At 36.8% G+C, this 19,601-nt stretch overlaps 1 protein-coding gene across 1 annotated transcript in view; it reads left to right on the plus strand.

The window, feature by feature from the left end:
* The first annotated feature begins 1,110 nt into the window (after positions 1 to 1,110).
* The window catches only part of SCN7A (sodium voltage-gated channel alpha subunit 7), a 91,567-nt gene continuing 73,076 nt past the window's right edge, over positions 1,111 to 19,601 (plus strand). Inside the window, exon 1 of the mRNA XM_074399549.1 lies at positions 1,111 to 1,417. The gene's annotated coding sequence lies outside the window, so the exon portion shown is untranslated. The remainder of the gene's footprint in view (positions 1,418 to 19,601) is intronic.

The raw sequence follows: 19,601 nt of genomic DNA on the forward strand, positions 1-19,601 counted from the left end.
GAAAAGGGATACCTGTGTCAGACTGCTCTAAAGAAAAGTTTTATGCACTAGAAAATTTATTTGCATCATCACCAGAGTGTGGAGAAGAGAAGCTTGCAATCAGTAAATAGTCCATTAAAAAGAAATCAAGTGGATGTTTGGTGCTACAAAATCATTATTGTTAATTTTTACACGTGACCAGGGTGTTGAATTAAAATCAAATGTAGATGATGGGGAGATGGATGCAGCAAACCACCGTGGCAGGTATATAACTATGTAAAAAAACCTGCACGTTCTGCACATGCCCCACAGAACTTAAAGTATAAGAAAAAAATTAAACAAACAAAAAAGTTCTTAGCATTCAGAGACATATGCTGATATGTTTTTGAAGTGATGAGATATGTACACAAAATAGGGTTACAAAATGAAGATTCTATGCTGTGGCCTTTGGGAAGAAGTCTGACACCTCTTGCCTTCACTCCCAAACTACACTGTGTCGCCGCGGTTTTCTAAAATAGACATAAATTTCCCTCTGTCCCTCGTGTTTCAAATCACTAGAGTGGGAAAGTGATCCAGAGTAAAAAGGTTCATAGCCGCTCTAGTGGACTCTTGATTCTTTCCTAAAAGTAACCACACAGCTGCTCACACAACAACAACATTACAAACCCTTAACTACAGCAATGTCCAGATTTGGATGCTGCAGGCTGACAATTCCCCCCTGCAAGTTCTGCTGGGGCACCTAGGCAAGGGGAGAGAGAATACAGCTGGAGGTTAAAGAACCGGAGTTTGCTGCCTTCCTCTCCTCTCCCTCATTTTCACTCTCCCCTCCCCCCCCCCAATTTATCTGCACCACGCTCTTCCTTTTCCTCTCCTCCCCGGCTGCTCCCTAGCCCCTTCGTTCCTCCAGCCCTCCAGGCCCTCTCGCCTCTTCCCCTCCTCACCAACCCCTGCTCCTCTTCCTCCCTCCCTTCCTCGGCAGCTGCTGCTGCTAACTGCCTCTGCAGCAGGTCTCTGTCAATATCACCCGCCCACGCCCGATCTGGATGCTGAAGTCGCGCACTGGCCTGGAGATGAGGGCGGGGGAGAGAGTGGAGTGGCTGGGAGAGGGGAGGGAGGCGTGGAAAGGAGACAAAAACAGCTTCCAAGCAGCGGGCGCGGCTCCACTGGACATCTGGGCAGGAGGGGTCTCTGGGTCAGTGGCTGGAGAGCCGCCCCAGTGAGTCGGTGTCTAACTGCCAATTCAGTGGGGCCCATTTACTGCAGAGCCACAGCTGATGAGGGTAGACGCCAGCTTAACAACACCTTCTTTACAACTAGAGCTCAGAAAACCCGAGAGATCCGTGGAGAAAGAGAAGCCCAGGAGGAGGAAAGGGCCCCAAGGAGCCGTGCTCCTGAGGGTTCCCTTAGGTGCTGGTGGAGACGTGCCACTTCGTAGCAAGTAAGTGCCTTTCTCTTGCTGTTGGGTCCAGTCCCAGAATGGTGATAGTCACTGTCTGCCGCCAGCCTATCCCACCCACTCCTACCTGCCCCACCCCATACACACCCTTAGGGTCCCCAGCAGGAGGATGGAAATTTAAAATTTTGAACGTGCATTAACAGAGTTACTTCAAGAGTATTCTTAAACAGCAGCCGTGGTCTGTGGGCGTTTGCATGTGCGATCTGTTTTCTGATTCCATCAGGTAAGCTTCTGAAACCAACATTCTCTGTTAGTGTAAAGTTCTAGTAACCCTATATGACAGTGACTTATATTACACGATATCATGACAGTATAAAATGGAGGAGAGGTTATGCAGACTGGTGTACACCTCTAGGAATCCTATCTCTTATTCTAAATAACAGAGATTTCAAGATTGATTTTCACAGAAGAATAGTCAGTATAAAAGTAGAGAAATTGATGTGATTGGCAATGGTGTGCTCAGTTTAGTCAGCTGGGCATTTTGGTATTGACTAGATCAACAGAGTTTTTGTTGTTGTTGCATTATTTAGTTCTGTAAAACGCCTACCTTCTGGAGGTTTGCTTTTAGAAGTGATAATGTGACTGATTGTATTACCTTCAAAACTTAGGACACTGGTCAAAACAAGACAAATGATGAACCCATGTGGAATGACACATCAATGGGCCCCTTTCATTAATGAAAATGATGAGTTCCAGTTTGGATATTTGACTGAAAAATATCTTGAAATGGGAAAGAGTTTAGATGGTGTTTCTTGAGGATACTTTCCCCCATGATCTTCATTCAGGAGAGCAGTTTATGGCAAAGCAGAAGGAAACTGGGTCCTGTAATGAACACAATCCTGGGTGCCATACCTGCTATGACTAGTCTTAATTAAAGATGCTGTAATCCAGCTGCTGTTTTACAAGTAAGACCTATAATGAATAATTTGCTGAGGCTACCTGCCAAATCAGTGATTGAGCGGGAAGTCCAGTGAATAAATCTCTGGGATTTAGAGCCATAAAACTTTATTTCAATTTTTGTACAAATTAAGCCTGTTATTTAACTTGAGTAAGCTTTATCTTCTTTATTTATAAATGACACTCCAAAAATTCCTGATAAAAACTAATGGACAGAAATGATATTAAGAGTTTGTGGAAATAATATGTGTAACTGTTGATTACATAAGGAATTATTCTGTGTTTTTATCTACTTCACTATTCTGGTTTTCCTTCTCAGTCTGGTTGAATATAAACATACGGAGGGCTTTGATATGCTTCTCTAGAATGCACTAGAGGAAGTGAAATTCAAATCCATTTCTTGCCATCTTTGCAGTTTAAAGCATATTCTAATCGGAAAGCCTCCATCCTCAAAATAGTGAGAAGTGTGTGCTTTGGCTAGCTATGAATATTTAAACACCTTGTCATATTCTTCAAATACGCTTTACCTGCTTTCTGTTTTTAGTTTTAAATTTCATTTTGGATGTGTAGTCCTGTTTCTTAGGGATGAAGCCATCACATATATTGGATATTGCCAAATGTATTTGGTCCATTACTTAACATAGAAGAAATCAAAGTTTAGGCATAAATACTTTACTCTTGACTGCAGAGATTCATTAAAATCTTACACCTGGGGGTTAGGTACTGTAAGTCCCTTCTTTCTCATGGATATGTTTAAAGTAATAGAAGAAAGACCTCAATCTGAACATGGGCTCGGGAAAGGGGTCACCAGATCCCAGATGGCACATGACCCTTGGTCCTTCTGCTGCATATCAGTCTCCATTGGAGAACTGAAGCCAGAGTCAAGCACTTCAAAAATGGGCATTATGTCTCCATAGCCTCCTGGTAGACGGTGTGGTAGGGGATATACACTCTCACTGGTTTTCCGAGAGTGGGATAAATACCTGCTCAAAGCATACTAGAAATAAAAATAACAGTATTTTCCTCAATCCCTTTCTCAGGGAAGAAGAATCTGAATACACTCCAGCCCTAGATCTCATTGGTCTGAGATATGCATCACAACTGGGTTATTCGGAGATTGACTCACCATCTATCACCTTAGGCTTTCTCCTGAAAGCTTATGGTGGAGACCTTGGAGTAAAAGGGACATTCTTGATTTCTGGGAGTCTGATCCAATTACTTCCACTAACCATTACCAGTATTTGTCAGCGTAAGAAGAACAACTACAACCTCTGCCCACCCCCACCCCCACCCCAGCTATCAGCAATGCACCCATTATCACATGAGAAAATCTTGTACAACAGATCTCTTTTCTTCTCCCGCATTGGTTCCTTCTCTTCTATTGGTGAGGACTGACCAACCAGACAATTGAGGTCTCATTGCAGCAACACTGAAAGAGGGAACCTTTGAGGTTAAAGATAAGATTTCATCTGAAGGCTTCAGGGGATGTTTTTCAGTTGGTGCCTATCTCTTGACCCAGCTAAGATTATGATTTACATACATTTGTTCATTTACTGCTTATTCTAAATGAGGCTCCATCTTCTCATATTTCATCCTGGAATCCCTAGCAAACAGGTATCCCTGTTGTCTCTGCAGTAATTATAATTGGATTGATTCAGCCTGGTGTTGGCTAAGGATAACTAGCTCAGTGGGTGGTTCTGATGGTAGTTTGAGTCAGGTGCCACAGTGCATAGGCATCAATGAGCTTGATGAAAATGCAGAAGCTGGGGGGCCCCACTCATGGAGATTTTGATTAGAAAGGCCTGATATTATGACAGAACGTTTTGTTTTAAACTAGAATGGAGGTGATGCTGATTTGGGCACCATAGACCCTGGGTGAATATATTGTGTTGAGTAGAAAAGTCTGCCTTTTCTACTTTAAATGCTAGGGTGAGGCTTTCAGTCCACCAGCTGCTCACTCTGAGTTCTCCCAGAGGCAGCATGGTCTAAGCACTTGATTACAGGCTCTTTCCCATATCTACTCTCTCTCTGGCTCCGGGCCTCTGTGTTGGACATTGTTGCCCAACTCAGAGTGAGACAAAAACGAAATCATGCTCACCTAATATGCTTCAAGGCACTTCTCTAGTTTCTCTCCAATTTGAGAAGGAGATGGATACCTTTATGTTTGGTTCCACATTTGAAAAGCTAAAGGAGCTTTGGGGAGGATTTTGGGGAGCGTGGGTTGGCACCCTGGAAAAACAGACATTTTCAGAGTTATCAGAAGCAGAGATAAATAGCTAGTTCTAAGAAGCTTCCAGGGTTTCAGTAAATGTGACAGTTCTAGATTTTTTTTTTTTAAATTCAGAGAAATGCCTGGTTCAAAAATTTTTAAGAATTCTAATCCAAACAAAATGGCAATGCAAGTGACAGAGTTTCCTTTTTTAAAAGTCTGAATAGCATTTTGTTGTGCGTATATACCACATTTTCTTTATTCATATGTGATAGATACTTAGGTTTCTTCCATATCTTGGCTATTGTAAATAATACTGCAGCAAATATGAGAGAGCAGATACCTCTTTGACAAACTAATTTCAATTCTTTTGGATACACATCATTTGTGACAACATGAATAAACCTGGAGGATATTATGCCAAGTGAAATATTCCAGGCATTGAAAGACAAAAACTGCGTGATCTCTTATATATGTGAAATCTAAGAAAGAGAAATTCTTAGAGGTAGAGAGCAGAATGGTGCTCTCAGGTGGCTGGGGAAAACTCAGCCCTTTGGGAGGCTGAGGCAGGCGGATCACTTGAGGTCAGGCATTTGAGACCAGCCTGGCCAACCAACATGGTAAAACCCCGTCTCTACTAAAAATACAAAAATTAGTCGGGCGTGGTGGTACAGGCCTTTAAACCTAGCTACTCGAAAGGCTGAGGCAGGAGAATAGCTGGAACCAGGGAGATGGAGGTGGTAGCAGTGAGCCTAGATTACACCACTGCACTCCAGCCTGGGTGACAGAGTGAGACTCCATCTCGAAAACATGATATAAGAGTGAATGAGGAAAGGAAAAGTTGTTGGTCAAAGTGTGCAAAGTTTCAGTTAGAGAGGAGGCATAAGCATAAGTGATCTATTGCACATCATGGTGGTGATAGTTAAATAATAATGTATTGTATATTTCAAAATGCTAAAAGAATAGATTTTAAATGTTCCACTACAAAGAAATATGTTTGTGAGATAATGGATATGTTAATTAGCTTGATTTAATCATTCCACAATGTGTATGTATACGTATATATTATATATATAAACAACATCACCTTGTATCCCCTAAATATATATAATTACTATTTATCAATTAAAGATAAAATACTTTTTAAAATAGCAGTGCATATTTATGCTTTTGAGAAAGTTGCTTATTTACCATTTTCTTTTGCAAGATAACATATTCTAGGAGTGTGTTGGCTGAAATTATCAGAGTGAGAAAGTTGAGTCCAGAATTAAGTGTACATATTGAAGAATAAAACCTGAGCCAAAATGGACTGACCTGGGAGGAAAACATAGCTGCAGTCAGAATCCAAGGGGAAAGTAGCAAAAGTCAATGAAGTCAGCCCAGATAAACTGTTTGCCACAGACAAGTAAAAAAGTAGGCATCAGATAGTCAAAGCCAAATTGGAAATAACCAACCCAAGTGAAAAAAAAAATCCAAAAGCAAAATTCAAGTGGGTTGAAGTCAAGAGGTATTTAAAGAATGTTCATTCACACAAATGGCTGCAAAATTTCAAGTGGATTGATATCATTTCAGTCAAGCTGTCCTTTATTCCTCAAACTTCAGCATGCATGCAAAATTTCCATTTCTGGGCTTTAGTAATACATATACATGGTGAGTTATATTCAAGTAGTATAGAAATATTAACTGGAAATCAACAGAATCCTCTGATACCTTTTTGGACTCTTTCCATAAATGCAACACTTTACTCACTTCCAGAGGGGAAAATAGTATGATCATGCTAATGTATAAACTTTTTGTATACAATCATTATAAAACATTTTATTCAAAGGCCAGTGATACAAGTTGTTCTCAACTTTACATTTTCACTTAGTAATTGATTTGGTGAAACTTTCCATATGAGCACAGACATATCCCTCTCATTTCTTTTTGTAACTAACTAGTATTCCATGACAGCAATGTACGCAAATATTTTGTTATTAGCTCCTTAGGGTAGGCACTTTGTTTCTACTCTTTGGAATTAAAAGAATTAAACATCCTTGCAAATGTGACTTCTCAAACTTCAGCAAGAAGTTTTATATGGCAGTTTAATTGCTGGGCCAAAGAGTACATGGAACTTTATTTAAGGAATTGTTGGCCAGGAGTGGTGGCTCACACCTGTAATCTTAACACTTTGGGAGGCTGAGGTGGGAAGATTACCTGAGGTCAGAGTTTGAGACCATCCTATCCAATATAGTAAAACCCTCTCTCTTCTAAAAATACAAAAATTAGCCAGGCCTGGTGGCACATGCCTGTAATACTAGCTACTCTGTAGGCTGAGGCAGGAGATCAGGTTGAACCAGAGAGGCAGAGGTTGCAATGAGCCAAGATTGCACCACTGCACTGCAGCCTGGGCGACAGAGTGAGACTCCATCTCAAAAAATAAATGAAAATAAAGTGTTGCCAAGTAGCCTTAAAAAAAAACAAACAAACAACAAACAAACAAAAAAACTCCACCAAGTTACTTTCTCACCTGCACTGTATGAGGGTAGCTAGCTGTTGCCTCCTTATCCCAGCCTGTAAATGGTCATATTCATTGAGATGAATCCAAATTATATCGCTACAGAGTTATACTATTAAAATAATTGGTTGAGGCACTTTTATGTGTATTCTTTAGAATTTCATTAGCTTTAGTCATCTTTCCTCATAGGTTTCTGCTTCCTAGAAGTCATTGATAAAATTGTCATAGACTTCCATAAAAATTAAAAAAGCAATGCATTTAATATCATTTGGGTTGTAAACCCTGAGGGGAAAAGCATTCTAGTCAGAAAGCTCCAAGGGAAAGCCCTGCATTAAATAACTTAGCTGTGAGTCATTGTGGAATGTGAGAAAGATGAAATATAAGCCATAATATGTCTATTAAGTACAGTCAAGTTGCCCAAATTAACTAACATGTCAATATAAGCTGGTCACTAAATTGCTAAATTGGTCAGCAGGTATAATTCCTACATTCCTAACAATATAGATTATGTACAATGGTTGCATTAACTCTGTATCTTTATTTATGCAGATGATACCTTCTAAACCCAAGTTAACTGAGTGTTATTGTCATCACTGCTTTGTTTTTACACTTATTTGAATGTCATTGGTGCAATAGACATGATACATGATATATTGTCCTTGTCTGATACACAGCATAATGATTTAAAAATAGTTTGAAAACAACTAAGAAGTCGTTTTATCCTTATTTCCTGCTGCACACAGAATGAAATTGGCATTTGCAATATTATTCTCAGTCTACTGATCCACTGCCCTTATTTTTTTGTTTCATTTTTCTTAATTTATATTGTCTTGCTCTATGGTCTACATTCTTGAATGTGAACCTCAATCTTTTTGGAATGAATTAGGAATATATATTTCATATAGAATAGAACATTCCACAATTCTATTTGCCAAATCTAACCTAACATTTGTTTTGTCTCCCCTAGGATCGACTCGTTTCTCAAAAAGCACAGAGATTGATTCTTTAGGTGCTGCATTTTCAGTTCCCTAAGATGGGATTATAAATGGGAGTGAAGAGGTGACAACCCTGGGCAGTTAGCTCCTACAGGTGGTGAATCTATCTCCAGAGCTTGAGTTCATTCCTGGCAGGCTCTCCTCTGGGAATAAAACTGAGGGACAGGGGAAACAATTGGGAATTGTGAGTAGGGAAGAAGAAAAGCACTGACTTCTGGCATTTCTTTTCTTCCCTGTCCTTCATTATTTCTGAGAAGATACAGCTGCCATTGCTGTTACAAAATGTTGATGCAGCCTCTTCCTTCCATGGGAACTGGGCTCTCTAGGGGGAGCATTGGCTCACTGATTGAGTGGCCACGTAATTTATCATCTGACTCAGGTTGGTTTTGAAAAGGTAAAGGTATATAATTAATAGTTAATCCTCAAAAACAGACATAAACCCAACTGCCCCCAAGGAACCTAGAACTTTAGGCCACATTACTTAAACATGAGATTGGATAGGTTGGAAAGGAGAGGAGAGAGTAGAAGGAAAAAAGAGATCCTGGAGGTGGATGCGTGGGAGCCGCGGGCAAAGGTGAATGTCCCAGTTGTGTTTGTTTGATTTTAGACTTTAGAGCTGTGTTGCAACAGGTCCTCCACCATGTGAATGCCAACATGGCAAGGTCATTAGAGCTGAGGGAAAACCAGTGTCCAAAAATGTAAAAAGATTGTGGATCTTCTGGAGAAGGGCTATTGCTGAATAGGTATTTGCCTCAGCAACTCCTGTCTATGCTTTATCTCTCATACTCAAGCTATCAGATGAGAAAAAATAAACAAGAAAAGATAATGCATCTGCTTGCTTTATAAAGGTGGTTGGGTGAAACTTAATTACCAGTCAAGGCATCTTTCTGCCTAGCAGTCTGCATCAGATTCATCTCAGTGGGCTGCAGCACAAGCTATTCTGAAATTGTTTCTCTGGATTGGGCCACAGGTTCCTAAATTTTCAATATTAGCCCCAGGAGATTTCTGATATGCAGTCCAGGGCTTGTATGATTGAAATCACTTGTACCGAGATTTTCTTTCTCTATGGCTCTCAGTACCAGGGTGTTGATCAGAAGTCACCATCCTCTCATCTTCTCTCATCTCTTAGAAACTCCAAAACTTGTGAAGTGCAGATTTGAAACTCACATCTAGTCAACCTTCCAGGGTCTGGTTCATTGTTGAAGCTTTTGTGTCTATCTGAAGCTAGCACAGAGCTAGACTTGGTGCTGGAGGTTTATGAGGGACCTTATGTGACACTGGTTCAGACCTCTTCTGTCTGTTCACTGATTTAGGATATGGTTTGTGGATCTATTAGCTTAGTTCTACTGCAGAGGAGAAGCTGAGTAATAATGAAGAGTCAAGGAAATCTACAGATTAAGTCTAACCACAGATTAAGAGCATACTCAAGAAGGTCAGCTATTTCTGAGAGATCCTGAAGAGTCCCAGGCATGTTCCAGTTCTGGAATTTTTTAAACAGAAGTTGAGATGAGGTCTTGGATGAGATCAGGTCTTGCATCTCAGGGGAACAAACTGTATCAAGGACCTCAGGATGAAGGGCAAGTTATACCCTGGTTGCATCATAGAGCTTCCTTTGTATTCCTCTGAGAAGCAGCACAGCCTACTTTTCTTTCACTTGTTAAATCCTAATGTGGCCACTAGCCAGGAATTTTTGGTCAAGGATTTAACAGACTGGATCCACCAGAAATAGAATTACAGGACAATCTTGGCGCTTTCACAACTTGCTCTTTTTGGTGAGATAACAAAGGATAATTTAGAATTCTAGAAGCTTGTTTTGCAAAGCACTGGAAATTTGGAGAACATCTGGAGAAATTAGGAACATTGAGTTCTTTAGCATGTGGGGCTCAACGACTTTCCCAGGGGTTACTGACAGGGAATCAAAGATCTTTGTTGTCTTGGAAGCTTCAAGTAGGAACATTTCAGGCAGAACCAGCTTCACTTTTTATTCCTAGAAACCTCCCTTTCTATTGCCTGTATCATTGTTATAGTCACATTTCTCAGTGAGGCAGGAGACCCTCAAAAAGATCTTATTCCCAGTGATTTGTCACCTTTTCTAGTGTTTCAACTGCCATTAAGCCTTCCTTATGCTCTTCGATCTTAGTATATTTGCATTCACATCTGACAGGGTGATTTACTTTGGTTTTCTGGCATTGTTTGTGGACTTCTAATACTATCGTGTCTGTTGACTCTCATTCAGAAGCTTAATGTCTTAGACTGTTCCTTCCCTCAAGAAGAGAGATATTAATTGTCCCATAGTAGTGGAAAATTTGACATATAATCTGTAGAACCAGGTCCATCAGTGTTTGGGATGATTTTAATTCCAGACTTTGTTTCTTTTGAAAGTAATCAATTTTAGAGATTAACAAGGTAAGACTTGGTTCTTATTTGTTTATAAGTCTGTATTCCATTGTCCATAAATGTAGTGACTGACTATATTCATACTTTGTTAATGTTTCTAGTGTTGCTGCCTGGAACCATACTTGGCACTTAATAACTACATGTTACACAAATGATTGTTCAACAAATGAATGTTAAAGCATAAAAACTGTACTTAAGCTTATTTCCAAATAGGACCTCCAAGAATAATCACTTAAAAAATTGTAGCTCCTTTAATATACCTGAAATAAGAATGTTAAAATATATAATTATAAAAATAAGTGAATATGATTTTCTTATGGAGAGACTTACTCCTTTACAACTTCTTTCTGCAAAATAGAATATTGTAATGATGTGTTTCAAGGGCTATAAGATAAAAATGGATGGAGTTACGTATGTAATCTAGAAATCAAGAGCCAGCCAAAAGCCTAGAACTCAGATCCAGAATAGATGAATCCTAGATCAGGCAGATATACGGAGGAGCCTTAGGTAAAACTGGCTGAACTGTGGGAAGAACACAATTGCAAATAATCTAAAGATAAGAGGCTTAACCAAAGTTATTAAGTTGTGAAAGAGTGGAACAATCTCTGTGGCAAGAAAACGAGTTGAAATAAAGAAAGGGATAGCCACAATGGAGTAAAGAGTTGCAAATACAAAAATAATTCAAGAATATAAATTAGTTATGCAACAAATAGGCTCAAGCCTGAGTCAGTATTGAGGACTAGCGCTTGAATACTCACAGCAGTACATGACTGTTTCCTCTCAGATGTTACATCTGTCCATCTGGCTGCCTCTCAGTCTTCCCACATATAAATAATTCTGCCCTTGGGATTTTAAGTCATTAAGTAATAATTATGACATGTTTTGAATTACACTTAGAATGAAAAGAATTATCATTGGTTTCTTCTAAACCTGACTGGAGTCTGGAAATCTAGAGAGAAGCATGCTATTCCTTATTTACCCAGCAGTCACCATCCATCAATCTTGACCCTTCAAGCTACAGCTCAGGACAAGAAAATACTGGAGTATCAGGTTGGAGGGGCTGGGGCGTGCAGGAGGAAGAGGTTTCTGAGCAGCTCAAAATTTGACAGCATTGTTGATTTGTTGTTGTTGTTGTTGTTGTTGTTGGACAGCATGGATATCACTTGCAGTCTATTATTATGGTCTTTACAAGTTGCAAGTTAGAGACATTTGTTAGAAGATGTAGTAAATACAAAGAAGCAACTCAGAATTAGCAAGAATAAAATCTAACAATGATGATAAAGGACAAATATATAAAGCAAAAAAGAAATTAAAAAGCAGAGCCCTTTGAGTTTAAAAATAATTTAAGAATGTTAAAATATTATAGATTATCATTATAGTGTATTCTTCTTTTGAGTTATTAGTAAAAAAAAAATTAAGTTCTGCATATCTTCTGTTTAAATTCTGGGAAGGTGATATTTTCATTAAAAAGAGGAGTAAAATGAAAATACAGTACTTTAGAAGATTATAACTAGTAAAAGCTAATATTTATTGAGTGCATAGTACCTGGTAGGCATTGTCCTAAGTGCTTTATATGTCTTAACTCATTCAGTAGTCATATTACTTTATGAGGTAGGCACTCTTATTATTCCCATTTTATAGTGGAGGAAGCTGAGGCATGGAGAGGTTAAATACCTTGCCTAAGGTTTACTGTTAGAAAATGATAAAGCCCAGATTTAAATCCAGATGATTTTGTTCCAGAATTAAACTTTTTTCCTCAAATATTCGTAATAAAACATTTCAAACACCTAGAGAAGTTGGCAGAACTGCGAAGAATACCTATATTCTCAAAAACTAGAGTCTTCAATTATTATCTTATATTTACTTGATCATGTATCTTTCCCTGTGTGCATCCCTCAAACCATGCATAAATTCTTATTTTGTGATACCTTTCAAAATATGTTGAAAACCGCAGTACATCTTACGCATAAACACTTGATCATTCATATAAGTAACTAGAATTCAGGATTTGTTTATTGTTTTTTTTTTTTTGAAGGTAAAGTAAAAGCACAGATCTGAAGGGTACTATTTTAGCAGTTTTGACAAATGTACAAACTGGTGTGCTGCATATCGCTAAGAGGATGTTGAACATTACCGTCACCACAGAGAGGTCATCACAGCATCGCAGTCAATTCCTTCCCTACTCCCAAGATTAGCTTGCTCTCTTCCAGCACTTCATATAAATGGGATCCTATAGTTTGTCGTCCTTGATGTAAGACTCTTTTCACCCAGCACAATGTTTTGTCACTCAGTCATTGTTATGTTCATTGATTTTTTTTGCTAATTGTATTCTATGGTATAGACTTCCATTTTTATTTTCATAAATCTCTTCTTGTTTTGATGGACTTTTTCCAATTTTGGGTACTTGTGCTTTTAAAAATATGTATTCTCATATATTTATTATTTTTCATTCTCTTCATTCCTTCTTAAAGATAGAATTTTCATCTGAAATATATGAAAACATTTGTCTTCATTCTTGAAGCATATTTTTGCTCTATGTAGAATTCTAGTTTTGAATTTCTTTTTCCTTTGACATCTTAAAGATATTGTTATACCGTCTTCTGGTTTCCTTTTTATTCTGCTGAGAAGGTGGAGATTATGCTTAATCATGATTTCCTAATTTATAATGTGTCATTTTTTCCAAATTTCTTTCAAGATTTGACGGTGATATACCTTACTAATATTTGAACCATGTCACTTAAAATATGTATTAGTGATGATATGTAAACTCTTTTGTCTTATAGAGTTGATTTTTTAATCATAAATCTTAATAGGTAGGTGCTTTTCAGTATGCTGCCCTTGTAATCATTCCACAAAGAATTTCACACATTTTGCAAATACACATAATTCTTTTATTTCTCTGGGTTTCAGCTATTTATATATTATTTATATATTCATTCAATGATATAACCATATACTATATATATATATATATATATATATATATACACACACACACACACACTCATGTTTGTAAATATAACTATTTATATTTGCATGTAAAACCTGTCCACATCTGTACAGTTTAATGATGTATATTAACCTCCAGATTTATATTTCCAATCTCTGAATTTTTCTTTTAGTTGTTTCAGATGTGCCTCAAACCCACCAAAAAATGAAAAGACAGTATCTTTGCCTAATTTCTAAGCTGATGCTTTTCTCATAGTCCATATTCTCTATATGGATAACAGTCAGTCTGTCATACAAGCCGGATTTTCTAGGCTTCACTATCAGGACCCGTTATCTATGTACAAAGTTAGAAATAAACTATCAATGTTTTAAAAAATTAAGATAACAGGAATGACATTATTCCCAGTTAATACTTGTTTCTATTTCTAGATTATTCTATATGTATTTAACTTTAAAATTCACTGTAGTTACAGAATAACAAAAAAAAATAGTAGTTTATTTTAAGGATGTACTATAATATTTTTTAGTGGCTGCACCTGAGATATATGTTGACTGCTTCTCTTAACTATCAAAATTACGCTACTATGAACAGATTTGAGTACATAAATTTATTTGACGTTTGTACACAAGGGTCAAGTTTCTGTTGCTCAGATTGCTAGGATAAAGTGTAAGCATTTTAATTTATAAAATAGTACCAGATTTCATCCTATACATATTTTATGCAATATACTAAGAATAGTATACTATTTTATATGAACAAAAACAGAGTGTTTTTTACATATCCTAACCAGCACTTTGCTTCACTAAACTAGGATTTCATTTTAAATTATTAAAAATAAATTCGCTTATAATTGTTTTTATAAATTTTGTTTTAAATTTAAATTTTATTTTGTATTTAAATAATTGAGCCATCTAAAATTTATTTTAATGCAAGTAGTTCATGGAGCCAGGGATAATGAGAACTGCCCAGTTCTGAACCTTCCTGCAGGTATTCCATAAACAGTGCAGTACAACAAGAAAAACAAATACAACATAATATGTATACAAAACTATGCAAATAAATATAAGAAACCAAAATAAAACCCACGCCATTTTCATAACTGGAAGGCAGAGAATACTCAATCTTTAAAATGCCTGTAAAAGAAAAGTAAACCCAAATTTGAACTATGTCTTATGCTCCAAAGCCTTTAGGGAAATTGGGACATAAAAGAGAGAAAAGGTGATTGGTGGAAACTAACAGTGATTCAGTGACTGACAGAATGTCCACTTAAGTGTGAATATACCAGTGAGAAAGCATTTTCTACAAACTTTCCACTATCAGTTATTGAATAACTTGATACTTCAGTTTCTATTTCTTCACTTACATTTGAAACAAACTATTCAATTTTTATGTAGATTCCATATTATACTAATATTTCAAATTATGCTTAATCACAGTAACAAAATTGGCATAGGAGAAATGAAAACATGTGATAGATTAAAACTAATACTTACTAGTCTGTGCTCAGACAGGGCATTAAGTTGCAGCCAAGACCTCAGCCAACATCAAATGGCAAAACCAGATGAGTGGACATAAATAACATCTCATCCTAAAACCACCAAAAATGTGACACTGGAGACTGCTGTTGGCTCCATTGATATTACTGCTTCCCAAAATGCTACTGAAGCTTCTGTTTCTCTTGCAAAAATGGATTATCCATTGCCCCTCTTATTTTGTGTCTTTAGATCTAAATTAATTTTGAGTTGGTGCATTGATTGGATTGGCCAAAGTCATGTGTTCACCTCTTATATCCATAAGAGGCTGGAAAAGGCATCTGATGCTTTCTTTCACTTCTCTTGCAGTAGGTCTCCAACTACAATTCATACAATAATGAGCTCCCTAAATCTAGACAGTGGATTACCATGCTAGGCAGTACCATGTCACCTCCAAATTAATGTCCACTATGCTTGCTCACCTTTGGTTTTACAAAACAGAAAACATTTTACTTTGACAACATTTACCTAAAGAAGATTACTAGACAGTCCCACCTTACATCAACCTGTCAGCTACTCAGTTGTAAAAGTTGGTGGCTAAATTATCCAGTGAGCTCACTGATTTTTGGATGTTTCTAAAGTAGCCATACTGAAGTATCAATTGTTTACACTTACTCCAAAAATGTACATCTTACAAGTATTTTTGCAGAGTAGTTTAAGTGTACCTAAATGTAGATATAAATACATCTAGATTAACATTTATTTTTATCACCTAAAATAAATGATGGAAAAGTCATGAAACTGATCAAACACTGTCTCCCCATTCTTATCATCATAAGGAAGATGTGTGAGAAAATAAAGTAATTTAATTAGAAACATCTAGTTCAGTGCTTCAAAAATGGTACTGCTTAAGCATGGCCATAAACATAATTGCCATAAAGATTATAATAAATTTCGGCTTATACTCAAATTTGAAATTTGTTTCAAGGAGAAATATCATTTTCACATACTTCTGCTGCTACTGCAAATTTCAACTGATATTAAACAGGAATGGCTTCCACTTCAGTCAACAATATAAAATATTGGTACAACAAATTTTTTAGTGTCCAGATCTTGACTGGATACGATTGACTGTGATACAATTATTGCCAAAAGCTTACTTTAGCTATTCAATTTTTCAGAAAGCCGTCTAATGGATGGATTAACTATTAATCTTTCTATACTTTTCAGACTTTAGTGCTGTATTAAGATGGCTCACCAAAAAGTGTAGTGCCTGGATCATATTATATAAATTCCCCCCAGAAATGATTTTACTGAATTATGATTTAATGATTAATAATTTAACAGTCTGCACTCAACCATCTCGAAGTCGGATGCGTGCCAGTTCCATCTGATAAGTGCCTGCATTTTTTTTTTTTCAGTATCACAGAAGGCAATGCCTGCTGTCCTTTCATTCATTCATCCAGTCAACAACCCATTTCATTCAACATCAAAATTATCACTAGAACAATCTTCTGGGATAAGTGACTAGGTTGGAAGACAGAATTAGTACTGATGAAACCAGAGCTGTGGACCAGGATTTCTTTGTGGTTTGATTTAATCTTTAAAACTTTGTAAGATATATGAGGGATTCCAAATTTTACAGATGAGGAAAAGTCAGGTGATGTTACTGAGGTCTCATAGGTGAGGGGCGGGGTGGCAAATGAAGATTAATTTTCTATGAAGTAGTATCAGAAAAAGAAAAGGGGTATTGTACTAGGACTATGCAATAGGCAGACGGTCTGGCAAATTGGGTCTTGTGGTTTCAATGGAAGGTATGTAAACCATTTTCATTAATGGCAGCATCCATGCAAGAAGTTTGTAACCTCCCTTTGTGTCTGCTTTTAAGGTCAATATTCTTATATTAGTTTAATATATTTGTTAGTAATCAGAATGCATCCTTAAAAATATCAAAAATATACTGATTTTGTTAATTCAATGCTATGTAGTTTTAGTTAGCTAATATTTCTGTCAGACTTTTTTTTTTTTTGAGACGGAGTTTCGCTCTTGTTACCCAGGCTGGAGTGCAATGGCGCGATCTCGGCTCACCGCAACCTCCGCCTCCTGGGTTCAGGCAATTCTCCTGCCTCAGCCTCCTGAGTAGCTGGGATTACAGGCACGTGCCACCATGCCCAGCTAATGTTTTGTATTTTTTTAGTAGAGAAGGGGTTTCACCATGTTGACCAGGATGGTCTCGATCTCTTGACCTCGTGATCCACCCGCCTCGGCCTCCCAAAGTGCTGGGATTACAGCTTGAGCCACTGCTCCCAGCCGCTGTCAGACTTTTATATCATGTGAAACTGCAACAAATTTAATCCAACGATCTTAACCTTAGAATGTTCCAATCTATTTAAATCATCCCACTGCTGGTCAAGAAGTATGTGCTTCTATGTTGGTATGTGCTTCCCCTTCAGGGGAAGGTCTAATGTCCAATCAACATGTTTCATTTTTGACAGTTATTTAGAAGATCTTTATTTTCTTGAGCTAAAACTCTTCTGGCTCATTGATTCTAGTTCATCCTTTTTGAACAATATGGAAATTGAATTTCTCTTCCCCGTGAGAACCATTCGGATACATGGAAACAGTAAGATTGTACGTGAGGTTTTTTTCCCCCTCAACTATACATTCTCAATTCTTTTAGCTTATTTGTACATGGTTTTATTTTACTTAATCAACATGCTGGTTCCATTTGAAGGCCCTTCAGTTCATGTATGTGCCTTTCAGGTGTGGTGTTCTTAGATTACAACACAGTAGAAAAGGGCTGCTCCCTGCATCTTCCATCAACACAGATAGAGATTATATTAGTGTTTGTGACAGACACAAATTAGTATTGATTTGTATTGCAATGGCTATTAAGTAAAATCACTTGACAATTTTCTCTGTTACAAAAGCATATCTCTTCTCTGCTGTAGTTGTGCCAATGGGTATTTTTGAATTTTTGAAGTTTTACAAGTATTCCTATTATATTCTTTTTCTAGTAAATTTGACTCACCATTCTCATATGGCAAATTTTATCACAGTTAAAAATTTATATTTATTTTTCATGTATTATGTGCCAATCACTGTACTAGATATTTTTAACTTATATTATTTTGATTTATCCTCATTTAACCTGAGGAGGAATTCCAATTTATGACTGAGAAAATGCATTCAGGATTATTAAATATTTTGACTGAGTTTTCTTAGAACATTAGTAACAGAGTTTAGGATGTGACTGTAGGTCTAAGTCCAAAGTTCATGATTTTATTTGTTTAATGTGTTTCTACTAGGTTGTTTCTCTATCACAACCTAAATTGTTGATATTTTGAATAAGTCATATAGAATATAGATAAATTGGGTATGTCATATTCATTGGCCACCAGCCTTTAGACAAAAATATAGGCCTATCTTATTTTAATACCATCTAGCACATTTTTTTTTTATCTTGTGAGACATTTTATAAACTGACTTACTAATGTTCAATTACATATATTTTACTTCACTTTCCTTATTTAATAATCAAGGCTTATGGTGAGAAAGTAGAGCACAAATAGGGTTGATTTATGTAAAGAGAAAAATGTCCCTGAGCAGCCAGTAACTATCACAGAGCCCATGAATTTTTTTCTTTGAAGAGATTCAATAATCTTTAGTTCTTCACCCAGAAATTTAGATACTCTTTCCACATAGAACTTGGAGATTAGAAATAGCAAGACAATATCAAGTCACAGTTGATTGCTAAGGCAGGAAACAAAAGTCTAAAAGCATAACAGGATCATTCAGCAGTGCCTTTGGGAGTAACACATATTTTATTATAATGTAATAAGGACCATTTATAAAGATAACCAATAAGTTATTTAAAAATTATTTAATATATATTCAAGGATCTCTGTGTAAAAAATATTTTGACAAGCTGTTATTTTAAAGGAAAAAAGATTTCATATGTAAGAGATAACTTAGTTATCTAGCTCCATACTCACAATTGTACTTATTCAGCACATATTGGCTCCCCTCAGTAAAGTTTAATATGTGAAATGTGACCATATACATGTTTGTATATGTATGCATATGGTATAAATAGAAATAATCTTAGCAAACTTTTGATGTCTCAGTTATGTGCATGATATTGAGAAGGATATTTGGAAATAAGTAAATTTTAATGTGAGTTTTTATACCATTAGTCTGGGAAGACAGCTATATGTAGATATATGTTGCCCTTCCTAGTCCAGGTTCTTCCCTTTAAAATTTCCTTGTACCATATCCCTGAAACATTTGTTGAAGGACTTGGGTGTGAGAACCCACTGCTATTGCAAAAAACATTCCTGTCTTTGATCACAGATGACTGAACCAAGTGTAAATGAATCCACAGGCTGGGTTCAGTCAATTAAAGTATATTTTTATTTACCTATCTTTTGAGACATATGTTATAGGTATATGGTCAGAACTTAGACTGAAAAACCGAAGAAAGTTAAGAGTGTCAGTATTTTTAGTCTATGTGCATTCTTAGAAGTTAGAAAAGGATGCCATTCTTTAAGTAGAATGCGGCAGACATGAACAGCAAAGCAAAACCCAGAAAACTGGATTCCATGAAAGGTACAAGTAGTCATCCCAATTTTTATTTTTATCTTTACTTCTCATTTTTATTTTCTGCAGTACATTTATGACACAGAAATGTACTATGTATTCTTTCTTTCAATGTCTATAAGATTGCATTTTGTATATTTAGAATATATC

This window comes from Saimiri boliviensis, chromosome 5 (assembly GCF_048565385.1).
Source record: "Saimiri boliviensis isolate mSaiBol1 chromosome 5, mSaiBol1.pri, whole genome shotgun sequence".
Classification (NCBI taxonomy): Eukaryota; Metazoa; Chordata; class Mammalia; order Primates; family Cebidae; genus Saimiri; species Saimiri boliviensis.